Here is a 14,848-nt window from a genome sequence, read left to right on the forward strand (position 1 = left end):
ACTGAGTCTCAAAAAATAGATCGCGTCACTTGGTGCAATGCCATGCTTACCAGATTCAACGAAGATTCAAATTTGGTGTTGGACATAGTAACAGGTGACGAAATATGGATTTATAGTTACGATCCCAAAACAAAGCAACAATCGAGCGTATGGGTCTTTCGAGGTGAGCCGAAACCAACCAAAGTGGCGCGCGTGCAAAGCCTCAAAGATGATTGCTTCTTTTTTTAATAAAACTGGACACGTGGCTACTGTTGCTTTGGAGAATCGTTGTACCGTGAATAGTGATTGGTACACGACCATTTGTTTACCGGAAGTTATTGACAAACTCCGTAAAAATAACCGTACACGCCGTATCACATCGCACCACTATCATGCAGTTCTCACACGGCCAGACAGACAAATTAATTTTTGAAAGTGAACAACGTTGACCTTATGAGCCATGCCGCGTACAGTCCCGACCTGACACCTTGTGACTTTTATTTATTTCCAAAAATTAGGAACCAGTTACGCGGTCAACGATTTTCATCACCTGAAGAGGCTGTCGAAGAGTATGAAAAATTTGTTTCAGAAATTGTCGCGGAGGAGTGGCATAAAATAATTGGTTCATGCGTATGAAAAAGTGCATTAATGGTAACGAAGAATGTTTTGAGAAACAATAAATTCATTTCTGACTATTTATAGTATTTTTTTCTTATTCATTCCGGAAACTTATAGTGCGCCTTACGTAAAACTATAAATAAGCATACAAGACAACTTGAACATGATAGACTCCACCAGTAGCAATAAAGCTGCTTGTGCAAGATTTCTGCTGTTTTGAATATTTCTGCCGTCAAGCAGAAATGTGAGCATTATTGCGTTCCTGTTCTAAAGTGTAAGGACGCTGCATGGTCAAATTAAAGGCACATAGAACTTCTCAACTTATGCCGTTCACAGTGCCAATGCCTCTCAGATATTTGCAATTTAGAGCTCTGCTATATAAATGCATAGAAGATATGTATACATAAAGGGTGATAAATTTATGTTTCGTATTTTATAACGAATTTATATTTATAAATTCACCAAATTTTTTTCTTTTAAAACATTAAAACCCTTGTATACTTTTTTAAGCTATCTGATTTACGGCCCGTGAGTGTGCAAAAAGTGACAAGTTTGAACCTTTAAAATAATGGCGGTAAAGTACTACCTATTTTTGACCGTAATATTCGCGATGTAGACAAAATTAAATTTTAAAACGGTTTTAGTTTTTCTTAGCCTTTTTTATGACAGTATTTGAAAAGTTTCTTTGGCAAATATCTAATATATTTAATAAATATACAAGTTTCGCTATCTATAAGAACAATATTTAAAATTATATATACAATAATTTAAATTGAGAAACTAACACGTTCATAAACCTCTTTCGTTACGTCATGGCAATGATATTAAGTGTCGTGGTGTAAATTTATATACGTAACCGTCTAATTCCTATACAAGCTTCCATTCCTATTACCACTTCCTACAACACTAACTACTATTTGTATCTAATAGTACTAGAGCTCAATATGAAAGAGTTCGTCGCAGGAGGTACAATAATGTAATAATTACTACGTTCCTGATGAAAATACGGGACTGTGAACTTATGTCTCTGGGTGACGGGCGCAGTGCAGTGCCCTTCAATTCTTTGAGATTTAAAGCTCTGAGCGGCACTGCAACTATTATGGACAGGCGTGTCGCTTACCACCAGAAGCATTTGTTCGTCTCTTGACTTGGTATCATATAAAATGCAATTTCTGCGCACTTGGATGGCAAAAATCCATATTAATGGCCCGTTTAGCTCTTCCAAGTTTTTTTTTAAAGCCCCGCACTAGGAAAACCCTGTATCGCGGGTGCCATGGAGACACATAGGGACAACTACAAATTACACTCAAACTCATGAGAGAAATATATGTAAGTCATTCAAATATTTCTCCCGGCCCGGGAATCGAACCCGGGACCTCTGCGTGGCAGACCAGCATGGTAACCGTTCAGCCACTGATGCACATAAGTTATTTTTTTGTAAAAAAATAAGTGCGCATTTGACCTTCATCTCACCTAAAGGAATGACGATAAGGTCGACGATGTAGCATGCACACCTAAATAATGCCTATTCTCTCTCGCCTTGAAAAGGTCCAAGTTATAACGTTCAGGGAATAAGTTTGCAGGCAGGGAATTCCACTCCACAGCCGTTCGCCATATACATATGGAAGCTAAACCCGTCGTGCAAATCCTTGAAATGTCCACAACACAACATAGGGTGGAACCCTGTATCTATGGGTGGAACCCTAGCTTACAGGGGACTAGGCCCCCTGTTGATGGAAAGGGGAAGGCGGAATCAAATTATGCAATTTGATCTCACACTCTCCTTGATATATCCTGCAGAATACCGATAAGCAGGCAACTTTATGGCGATGTTCAAGGTTCTGCAGGTTCGCTTCTACTAATTCCGAATCAAATTAGAGACTGCCTTGAGAGTTAAATTCAAACGGCTAACCATGGACTCTCAATCTATGATATTTCAAATAATTGTTGTAAATAATAAATGTGTGCAAATGTTTGTTTACAAAGAGCAACCCCTAGAGTTTCTTAACTCATTCTTCTCAGGGAAATCTGCCTCACGAATGAAATTTAATCAATGTGTCGATTTCTAGTGTAATTTGCTTACTTATGAAAAAAAGATTATTTCATTGATTGCGCGAGAAGTCATATAGAAGAGCGAGAATACCACCCTTCCGTGTTAGTGCTGCAGGCCACCATACTCTATTCGCTTCACTCTATTTGTCCCAGGCATCACAACATATCCTGCCCAGCTCTATTTTAGCTTCGTCATCCGATCTCATGATTTGGACCTTTCTTAAAAGTTACCTACCTTACTTATCACATTTTTATCTTTGTGTTCGCAAAAGCTGAAGTAGCACCTCTCTATTGCACTTTGTGACAGCTACTACATTTTACCCCCAAGAGGAATGCATGCTGATTTTTACTTTGATTAAAAGTGTTGGGGAAAATATTTCTTGTTGACACTTTAAATTTTTTTTAATCAAGGATCTTTCGCTTGTTCTACTCGCAATAAATATTTTTATACGCGCTGGTTATTTTTGATACTTTTGACCTGACCTTTTTTAAATATAGGTATATTCTATATGGTTGAGATATGTGTGCAAAGGACGACTTATACCCGCGCATTCCGCCTTTCTTTTTTAATCAACCTTTTCTTTAATAATGTACATAATGTTAGAAGGATTACTTTTATACTTTTAAATTGAGGGTTTTACTGTTGCCTACCAGTACAACTGGCATAAAAATAGTAAAAACTAAGCAACTGAAAATCTCTGCATTGAAATCTTCTTCAATGAATTTAAAACTTTCATTTAAAACTGATATTTCGTTTGAAAATATTTTGTTATTTATTACGGTGAAATTAGGCGCATGGGACTTGTCAACGTATGTCTCAGAGTGACGGGAGCAGTGACAGTGCCCCTCAGATCTTTGAGACATAAAGCTCTGAGTGACACTGCTATTGTTAAGAACAACCGTGTAGCTTACCATCAGGCGCACGACTTGTTCGTACAATGAAACAACTTCACACATTAACTGCATGCAGTCGGTTTCAACTGCGATGAGAATGCAGAAGACTCGGTCCAGAAGATTTATTGTAAGAAATGTTTAAACAAGAAAATAAAAGGTTGTAACAAATAAAATTATATAAAGAAAAAGTACAATTAGTCATAAAACACTTCCTGTTAAAGTAACTAACACAATACTCACCTAAAAAAATATAAATATATTTTAATAGTAATTGCCATGAAGCTTAAACGTTTGCCACCCTTAGAGGTCGAATATTTTCTTCAAATTTAAATGGGACCACTACTGAGGTACCCTCTTGTTCCGAACAAAAAGAACCATCAAAATCGGTTCATAAATATACAAAAAAAACATACAGTTGAATTGAGAACATCCTCCTTTTTTAAAGTCGCTTAATAATAAGTGGCCAGGAACCAGAAACGAGGATGACGATGAAGGAAGTCAGGATCGTCCCATGTAAAGCATGTATATATCGATACCAGAAGTATCAATTAACGTAAGGGGCATTTTGTCGAAAATTAGTTTTATATATATATATAAAATTGGATTCGGAAGATCCGTTTAAAATTTAGCATGTACCTTACATTAAAAAACATTAAAAAAGATGAGGACTAAACATCTTTTTAATTTAAGGGACTTCACATCTTCAGACATCTTTTTAATTTAATTTATTTAATGTAAGGGACGTAAGCTGTCATTCCTCCCGCACCGCGCATCTACCTCAGGAACCGTTTGTACGTAGCCAATGAATACAAATATTTATTAAGATATAAAACATAAGAACAACGTACATTAACAATGCAAGTTCTATGAGTTAAATAAAATAAATACTTTGCTAAATATGACCTCAATGATCCTAAGGGCTCTTACACATAAACACGATACGACACGTCGCGTCGTGTCTCGACGCAATATATGTAAGAGCCCTAAGGGAGTACGTGACGTCGTACCGTGTTTATATGTAAGAGCCCTAAGGGCTGTAAACTAAAACCACCTTAGCGAGGTGTTTCGATTGCGATCCCCCGAGATCCGCTGTACTTAGGCTATTGTATAACAATCAACGAACTGAAAGGCTTTACACAAAAATTTATATGAGCAGCACATTTTTTTTAATAGAACTGACTAAGCAACAAAGAAAAGTTTCTAATTAATTTATTTCACAAGAGGAACAAAAGCTGAAAAAGTTGTCAGAAGCATTAATAGTTGATGTTAAGAACCGTTTTCTGGTTCACGCTTTTAGAAATACAAGCTGCTCTAAATATCGCGCAAAACATGTCCTAATTACGTAGATGTTAAAGTATTTAGAAATGGTATTTAAAAAAGCAAGTATAATATGCAGATTTAATCGACATTTTAATTTCTTTCTGAAAAACATTAAATTTACTTTGTAAATAAGGTTAAAACGAGCGCTTCGAATTACGAGTTAGCATGTACGCTTCAATCGCCGCGTGGCGATTGCTATGTTTCGTAGCTGTGAAATATAGACGTAACACGTTTTCAGTCTCTTTTGTGGTATAATTTCAAGGATTTTATGTACATAAATAGCTCTTGTCCGCGTCCTTGTCTACGTGGAATTAGGTAATAGGTACAGTCAACGGCACACTTTTGTGCGAATATCGCCTCCATTGCAACGAAACAGAATCCGTCGATGTGTAGGTTGATGTGCTATAAACCAAAAAGTGCGTATGTGAAAAATGTTTCAAGATAATAAACAAGAAATAACTTTAGCGCCCCTTTCCGTTGTAAAAACAAACAATACGGTGTCTAGCAAATACCTATTCACTTCAGCTTTGAATAGATCTGAACTATAGTTTTGGGAAACTCAAATCCGGGCAGAGTATTTAATTTCTTTGCCGTGCGCAGTAAGAAGAAAGAAACAAAGAGTTTCGTGTGACTGGGTGGTACGATAAAGAAATAAAGATGGAGTGTTCCGAACATTCTTCAAATCCGAAAGAAGAATGGTGAGGTTGGAACTAAATAACTTTGGCGAAATATAATTTGATTATTTCGAACCTGTCCAAATACACAACACCCTTTCACCATTTTCATGATACCCACTACTCCTGAATTTCTACGTCAATTCATCAATATAGTATCAAGTCATTTTTTATTATTTGCTTTATTTTTTTATATTTAACTGGTTCACAATTGAACAATTATTTTGGAAAGGTTTTGGGACTTTGGATTGTGTAAAATAGTTCATTTTTGGTACTTGTAGTACCAAAAATAAACAATATTTTATAAAAAAAAAAAAGTGATTACTTGTTTTAGTGAAATTCAATAAATGACCACAATATTTCGTAAATATTATTTGGAGATGTTGTCTCATTCAGCAGAAGAGAAAATAACTTACGATTTCTGTGGAGAAACTTTTTTACACATTTATATTAAAATTTCTATTCTTTGTTGTGATGTAAATAATTCGTTATAAATTACGTTTATTAATTTTGTAAATAGCTAAGAGATAGCGAATTTAAAATAGAACTGGGCAGGACATAATGGCAGACGTGGTGACGACAGGTGGAGTAAACCGATAACAGAATTGTGGCCAAGAAATGTGTATCCAAACGTCCTGTCGCGAAACGGGTGGATGACACCGTCAAAGTTGCGGGCCGTAGATGGGTGAGATCATCGAGCATATAACCAAAAATAGAGACAACATATCATTTAATTTGTTTGAAAACTATTCTGCCGAATCATTACGGTGACAACTGCTCCGATTGGCCAGCCCGAATTCGAAACAATTGACGGCTGTGATTGTAGTGTGGGCTTGACTTGAGCTTTGCTATAATACAAGAAAATTGAAAAATTACATATTTAATATTTATTTACCGATGAAATGTGATTCCGTTTGTTTTGTAATTAGATGTTATGCGGGTTTTCCCACACCACCGAATGGAACAGCCTCCCATAGTTAGAGATGTTATCTTTATTACAATAAATACAGAATCTTTTTGGAATATACGGAGACGTTCAGACAAATCAGTTGGTAGCGCTGTACTATGTCAGCTTTCTAATTTGAGATTTCAGTGCAAACGAGAGTTGATATTTAAAAGTGATATAAGGCCGATTTGCCTGATGAGTTGCCAGGGACGGGTGACCGTTATTTCGTCTCTATTTATGGTTATATACTCGATGTTGTCACAGGATCGTGGTGGATGACACAAACTACGGGAGGCGTTATAGTACGCGGTATAGCATTGTGTAAAGTCGGGCTCTAGATGATCATGATGTTGATAAAGAAGCTACATTAGAGCTGTGTATCTATAACCATGGCAATACGTAAAACATAGCAGATGTGCAAAGGTTAAAACGATTAAGTATAAAATTTCACAAAGAGTTTCACAGTATCCTAGGAGTACAGGCTGGAAGCAAAAGCGTGGATGCCATTCCTCCTACGTGACATGAGAAATGCATCTGGTGCATATGTATGCATCGCGGTCCAGGCACAAATGGGAAGGCACATTATCCGACTCGTATATCATTCTTAAGCAATAAGTATATGTGGCCGCAAAATTGCATCTTCAGCCATATATTAATCTAATTCTTAAGTACTACAGGATATGCAGCGTGAAATTGAATGCATCAGAGAAACTTTTAAATGTCGATTTATGGCAATATTATAAATAACTTTTGCTACCATTGACTTACAAATAAATGGACGACGGGTCTAATACAAAAACTACGAAAAAAATGTACCAAGTCAACCTATTCGAAATTTAAATTGTAATGTCATCGCAGTATCGCGCTGTCAGTAGAACAAATGAAGACTAAAGCGGAGTGTCGCGCTCTGTATACGATTTTAGCGCCTTACAAGTGCGGACACTTTTTAGCGCGGACCCGACGTCCATATAATTGTAAGTCAATGTTTGCTACTCATATACTTTATCTGTCAATTAGTTTCATATCTCTTTTTAGTTCTGAATCAAAATTCTATTGTCTATGGTACTCACCACTGAGCTGAAAATTTTCATTACAGTTCTGTACATAGAGCTGTAACGAGTATTAAAGTACTTTAAGTACACAAAACTATAATGATTTTCAAAAAAAGCATGTCGTATTTTTGCTAATTAAAATATCAATTAGAACACTACCACACCCCGGACACTCCATACAACGGTCGAAAATTATTTACCTACTACTACTACACACAGCAAGGCGCTGGTGGCAGGGTTACCCATCACTTTCTTGCACTATTACGTTACGTGATCAGAGCGGCAACAAAGCGAAAATGCTAACGCGAATCTATTATCTATGATTCTATTAATAGAATCCAGAATCCAAATAATTACAGATGTCTATTATATATTTATATCGATATGATATCATATTTTATATTAATTCACTAACCAGAGTAATGTTGCAGATTTATTTAAAAAATATATTAAAAGCCCTTAAAATGTTATATTTTGGACACTTTTAAATAAGGTAACCAAGGTATTTGAAATTGCGTGTCCAAGTTGATCATCATTATTTGGAACGCTGCCAGCATCTTGGGCACCTTGCCGCGGGAACCCAATTTTATTCATATAATTTAAAAAACCTATCGAGTTCTTAGGTTTTCGCGATTGTTACACGTAGGAAATGAAACTATTTTTCCGGATTTAAATCGCGTATATATATTTTTTTTTTCATACAAACCGACGTTTCGGGCTCTTTACAGGTCCCATGGTCACGGTTAACTGTTTATTTGAAAAAACAAATATATGCGATTTAAATCCGGAAAAATAGTTTCATTAAAAAACCTAGTTTTACATTCTAGTAGTTAAGTTTTTATTGTCTTTTTTACCTTATACTTATACAGGTATATTGTCTTAAAATAAAAACGAATTATCTGTTAATAATTAGGTATATTCACTACTTACGTAATATTTATCGGCAATACGAATTGAAAATTCGAGAATCCTTGTCTACGACGTCATGGCGCCTCATTATATTGATATAGTAAATCTGTATTTTTTATACATACATATATTACTCTGCAGTAAATAAATGAAGAAAACAGTAACTGAATGAGACCCAGATATAAGTTTTTTTTTTGTTTACTTTGTTTCATCTTTTCGGAAAATGATGATAAGCAGTCGTACACAGCAAAATTCACGACCATTATAAATAGTAACGTAAAATTATGTTTTATATTAACGTACAAGTTTCGTAACGAATAAATGAAAAGTATATTCAAATATCAAAGTCGACTTCGCGCGAAAATGGCTCGCCGGCAGCCTTGTTGTCGTTCAGTCAATGTGACCGGCAATGTGCAGGGCGTGGTGCGGTATCTAAATCTTGGGAGGGGCGGAGAGTGTCCGTTCTCTTTACTTTGTGTTCTCTGACACTACCCAAACACTATACTGCCTTCTGATTGGTTAAATTGGCCTAAAACACAACCGCAACCCAGCCATAAATCTTTATTAAAAAAATGATTGGTTAAAATACAATATATTTTTTTAGTTTTTTTGTTTTGTAGCGTTTGTTTGGTTTTCGTCTATTTAGACGAAAACCTTATAAACCTTGTTTATAAAGGAAGAAGTTGTATGGTGGAACCTTTCATAAAATAAAAATAAAATAAAAATCATTTATTTCAGACAATATAGTCCATACAAGTTAGTAAGTTAGTAACATGACACCTTATGTATAACTATGTTAGTATTAGGATTAGTACACAATCACAAAAATAATACTTAATAATTAGTTACAAATATAACAAACAGGATGAACCCAGCCACCCAGATGATTCACTGACTCACACGTAGAACATGCAACTCAGTGAACCTCCGGAACACAGCTGCATCCATCCTGTCTACTATCATCTTCAGGATCTCGTTGTTGCTACCCCTCACCCTTCATACTAACGAATTGGACATTTTGCGCATGATGGCATAGAAATCATCCATGCCAGCACCCGCAAACATGCCATATGCGCTACAGAAACGGGGAAGCTTCAACAACGCCCTGAAAGTATTATTATACTGCACTCGCAAGGCGCCGTAGGATTTCCGCGTAAAGTTAGACCATAGAGCACATGTGCAGAAGCTCTGGCAGTATGCTCTAAATTTTTTTTTATAAACACTGTGCTCGACTTTAAGAACCCTCATTATGTAGCAATTGCATGAAGTACTATTTACTAAGGAAGCCTCATTCACAAATCGAAAACTCCTTGTATTAGATTTGCATGATGTCAAGACTTGCTAACAAGGCTCGTAAGTACCAGAACAATAAATACAGTAAGTGGTTGGTTAGCGTGTCATACGTGCCAACAGTGGACCTCATTAAACCTACTTGAGCTCGGTCTGCCATTTTAGCTTTGAATGGTATGGTCGTGTCAATTCTTTCGCGTAAATTCTCTGAAATCGTAGAAAACTGCCTTATTGCTAAAAATATTACCTGTGGTGGTATTTCTATATCAACGGCAAATCTTATTTAACTAAATTTTCTGTTAATCGAAATCATTTTTTAGTTAGAATCTTATACCCCTGCAATATGGTCGCTTCTTTTTTGGAAAACTAAATATATAACTCGAATTCGTCGTTATTCAACACTTAACCGCTAGATGGCAGCACATGGATTGATTTTTCAATACAGCATCAAAATATCGTGACTTACAATAATAGGTATTGATGGTACTTTCAACGATATGCAAATAGGGTAAAGGTTAAATTATCTTTTTTCGTCCGTGACTCGTACAGCTCACTGCCGCTTTTGGAAAATATCAAAAGCTTTGGTAGTGATATTAGAAAAGTTTACAAAGTACAACTTTTTAAACGACGTCGTTGACTAAGAAATTTAATTAGTCTGCCACTGAAATATCATTTTCTATTCGAAACTATTTTTAGTTTTAACCCAAAATGTTGGCGTCTTGAAAAGTTTATAAGAAATAATCTCAGTACTAAAAATCAGAGTACTAAAAAAACCGACCTCAAAAGTACGTGGAATTACGTGTATTTGCTAAATTTTATTGAAATATCCCCTAGTTCGCCACTATACAGGACTTGACACTGGAGATAATAAAAATCGGTTCTCACTACTCAAAGTATATCGAGAGAAAAACGCCTTGAATTGGAGAAATAGCAAAATCAACCATTAAAGCAATTGCTCCTAAATTAATGTTAGGCGCTATTTATGAATATGAATCTTCATGAGTGAACAGCCACTCTTCGAGGTGGATTATTTTCTTCAAAATGAAATGGGATCACTATGGAAGTACCCCCTTTCCAACAAAAAAAGAATCATGAAAATCGGTTCACAAATACCGGAGTTATCGCGTAACATACATAAAAAAAGGAACATACAGTCGAATTGAGAACCTCCTCCTTTTTTGAAGTCGGTTAAAAAGTAAAAACAACCAGAATATACGGACTAGCTCTGAAGTCTTTGTGACACTGTATTCGTGCTAATTTGTACCACCTAAATAGTCTTCTGTTTCACTTCCATCACTTTAATTTTCCTTAACTAGGTTCGTTTTCTATGTAATAATTCCTAAAATTACAAGTCACGACACAGACACTAGTTACATATGATAAAGGGTTTTGAGTTTTTGTGGTTAGATACTTGAAAGTATAATTTTAATAAAATCCCAATAATGATAAACCATTTCCATATTTCATTATTCTATATTTAAAATTAATCATGGATATAACCCAGACAAAAAAAATAGAAATCGTTCTCATTTGTACCTTCTACATTTAAAATGACTGCTACTTTGTGCTATGAGTACTTTGTACAGTGCTTCTATTTTCTCAATGTCCTTCGGCAAACTTCGTGTTTTGGCTGTCGTCGGGTTTTATTCAGATGCCCTTTGCCTTTGGTATAGACCAGACACTTTCAGTCGAGTTGGTAGATAGAGTATAAGTGTATAGTTATTATTACATTTTTTATTTATGACAATTATTATTATTATAATTTTTATTATATACAATTTTATAATAAATACCTGTTCGACCAGCGCAGCAAGTGATTATTCCTTCGTTGGCGAACATACTAACTTCACTATGTCAGATGAAGGAATGCGTTCAGATACGGACTGAATTGAAATGATTAATAACCGGAAAAATATTCGTTTTTAGTTATATAAAAGAAGCACACTTTATTTTCTTTATATTTTTGTTAACTTGCTTATTGACATGGAGTAAATTTTATTAAAAATAAAGAAATAGTTCTACAGCTCTATACAGTTCACATGGAAATCAAAACAACAATAAGGTTCGTTGTTCAAAATTCAAATTATTATATATTTTTAATCTAATAATTGAAATTCATATTCGTGTGCATTCGGAAATCCGATGACTGCCGAGGAACATTAAGAAAATAGAAGCACCGTAAATTTAAAATGAATGCAATTCATATTCGGAACTCGATTTAAAAATAAAACAATCAAATGTGTACATTCTATATTTAAAACAATGCAATTTGTACTCAAAACGCAAATAATAAGTCCTACTCATATAAGTATCCATCCTAAATTAAATTTCTTGAAATTAAGTTCCTAAGTTTCAACATAATATATTACATTCCCTAGTGTTCAATACAAGTTACGCGATCCAAACTGTGTGATGCTATGAATACTTAAACAGGCTATCAAGTTCACTTTAAGTAGGTGAACTTAGATGCAACTTGAAATGACCTAGGACGCAACTTCAACTGAACTTAGGTGCAAATGTGCTTTTTACTTTTAATAACTTAGTGCACCAAACTGCATCATATACGACAGTATTTATATGTGCTCTTTGTATACTTATATTCATATACAAATTCACACGTACTTAAAAGGTTACTTCAAAATATAAAGCATACAACACCGTAGATTTCTATTAGGTGAAGGATCTAGGACATACGACACTTTTGCAAGTAGTATATGATGGCAGGTCACCCAATTTCATTACGATTCCTGTGACGTTCTTCCCTGGACGAACTCTTTCACAATGAGCTCTAATGCTACAAAAATTAATAATAATAATGTCCCAGACAATAACACAAGTTACGTGGTCTCAAATGGAATTTCCTGTTCTACAAGTACAAAGAAATCAATGCCATGGCGTTAGAGGTTACTCCTGAACTGAATACCAAACCAAATTCAGAAAAGTTTGTTTCCCATATTGGTTTTATCAGGAATCGAAATCAAGATCTTATCTAGCACATATAGTCCTATCCAAGGTGCCACTGAGAACGATTGATGTTCATTCAAAGAAAATGTTACAATATTTTGACATATTGGAATTATTATTCCTACTGTTTTTCAAAATATGCATATAGAAATTATTTTTATAAAAAAATAAGTGCACATTTGACCTCCATCTCACCTGATGGAAAGTGACAATGAGGCCGACGATGAAGCACACCTAAGTAATGCCTATTCACTCTCGCCTTGAAAAGATCCAAATTGGTCGATTTTGTAGCGAGTGCGTACATTGCCCTGCGGGTCCAATATAATCATTCAGGGTTCTGTTGAGGCTGCTGTGGCGTTGCAGTGTTTCGGAGATGTTTGCGGAGGCACAAGCAGATGACTTCTATGCTATGCTCTGAGAAGACGTTACGCCTCCACGCTGGGACTCCCCAACGTTACAGCATTGGGAGCTCCACACCAGGATATAATTTTTCATTTTATTTTATTTTCAAGCCTACTAACACTAGTTCTAAGAGCGTGTGTTACTGACACTATGGACAAGATTCCAAAATAAATACTTATTATTATTATATCTACTACTATTATTATTATATAATATTATTATTTTATAACACACTATCTACTACTATCTATACATCACAGTAATGCTGACATTAAGACGCGCCGGAATGATGAAAGTGGAATTGAGGTTTGGTGACTGCTACAAGTAATAAACCGTTTTATATAGGAACTTAAGAAGATTATGAGGTTTTGAGGCCGTGTAATATTGGAGCTAAATAATTTGACGATAACGTAACAAACCACGACTTTAGATATTAGTTTATAGATTCTATTTTCCAGAATTATGTACAACTTACTCAGTTCATACCAAAAATAATACCACAGCTTTATATGGAAATATCGGAGAACGGTTTATAATACCTTTATACGTAACAAGCTGTCATCCGCGTTTTCACGTGAATGACATCGCCATTCACTTAAAATTTTTACATACATAGATGCTACTAAAAAGCCATAATTTTAAATAATAGATTTTCACGCGACTTCGTTCGTACAAACGTTTGTACCTAAAAAACTATGTTTTTACTTATTTACTATGTAAATACGTAGCACTTACTAATTTCATTTTATAAGTAGGTACTACCTAGCATATAGATATTAAATACTCTGTGGTATGCCTCTTTCTTTTTATAATACCAAGTGACGGGACGAACAAGTCGTGCGCCTGGTGGTAAGCGACATGCCTATCCATAACAGATGCAGTGCCACCCATTGCAAAGATCTTTTGGGCAGTCACAACACCTGTCACGCTGAGACATAAGTTGACAAGTCCCATGTGCCTGTAATTTCACCAGCACCCTTACCCTTCTAAGCCGGAATACAGTAATGCTCTCATTACTGCTTGGCCACAGAAATAGGTAAGGTGGCAGTATTTCCCTGGACGAACTCTTTCACAAGGAGCTCTACTAACTTTGTTGAGTTCTATTTACTATAATAATAATAATATATAATAATAATAATTCATTTTCTCTCACAGCAAATAAATACAAACTCAAAGCACAGAGTTCACAAAATTTAAATTGTGAGAGACAGGAGCCTAAACCCCTGTGTCTTGGGTCTCCTGGTCCCCACCCCCCTGGATTGAACAGCTTTTTACTCTATTTAAGTTATAGTAGCTTACATTACTAAACATCAATAATCACTTAAAAATTAATTTTTGAACATTTCTTTTCCCAAAAATATTGATATAATATTATTATTAGTTTAAATAAATGTTATATAGGTCTAAACAGGTTTATATCCATATTTGTTCATTTATAATAACACATATATATATTGACATATTTTACATATAATTCGTGTTAGAGCATGCTTGTGTACTTAAGTGTTGACATGACTGTGTGTGTGTGTGTGTGTGTGTGTGTGTGTGTGTGTGTGTGTGTGTGTGTGTGTGTGCGTGCGTGTGTGCGTGCGTGCGTGCGTGCGTGCGTGCGTGCGTGCGTGCGTGCGTGCGTGCGTGCGTGCGTGCGTGCGTGCGTGCGTGCGTGCGTGCGTGCGTGTGTGTGGTAGCGTGAGCGCATGTGCGCCTAAGCTCGTGTGGGTTTTATGTATTGTTTAGTAGTTAGAAGT

This window comes from Hyposmocoma kahamanoa, unplaced genomic scaffold (assembly GCF_003589595.1).
Source record: "Hyposmocoma kahamanoa isolate Upper Pololo Valley unplaced genomic scaffold, ASM358959v1 62, whole genome shotgun sequence".
Taxonomy (NCBI): domain Eukaryota; kingdom Metazoa; phylum Arthropoda; class Insecta; order Lepidoptera; family Cosmopterigidae; genus Hyposmocoma; species Hyposmocoma kahamanoa.